We start from the raw sequence: 682 nt of genomic DNA, 5'->3' as shown, positions 1-682 counted from the left end.
GAGACAGGTTTGGGCAGAAGAGCCTGTGTGCTGCTGTGGAAGAAGCATTGGGCTCCTGGGGTGGTCTGCTGCTGGAAAGATGTACGTACACTCTTGGAAACCAAGCAAAGCAGTTCTACTTTATCTGATGGGGTCCTTCTGAGTCACAGGCCCAAGCTCCTGCAACCATTCAATTGGTTGCATATGAGTCACCATGAGTTGGGGCTTACTCTATTGCAGCTAGCAACATTCCAAAATACATTTTATTCCTAGAGTAGGAAGATCCGATCTTTAAAGGTCCTGGGAGACACTTTAAATATTTTGTGGTTTTCAGGAGACTAGCATAGAATTATTGAGGGTTTTTAATTGAGGAGACAGCATGATTACATATGCACTTTAGCAAATTCACTGTGACTGTGTACTGAAAATAGAGTTTAGGAACTAAAACTAATGACTTGGTAGGAGGCTGTTTCAGAAACCCAGGCAAGAGACTATGATTGCTAATGAGGATGCAGTTTCTTTTTGGGGTGATGTAAATGTTCTAAAATCAGATGGTGACACAATTTTTGACCATACAGAACACCAATTGAGTTGTACACTTTAGATGGGAGAATTTTATGCTGTGTGAATTGCATCACAATAACGATGTACTGTTCCTTTTCTTTTTAAGCATTAAATATTTAAAAGTCAACCTCTTACACAC

The sequence above is a fragment of the Tenrec ecaudatus genome, chromosome 15 (assembly GCF_050624435.1).
Source record: "Tenrec ecaudatus isolate mTenEca1 chromosome 15, mTenEca1.hap1, whole genome shotgun sequence".
Lineage (NCBI taxonomy): Eukaryota > Metazoa > Chordata > Mammalia > Afrosoricida > Tenrecidae > Tenrec > Tenrec ecaudatus.
Note: the sequence above shows the minus strand (reverse complement) of the source record.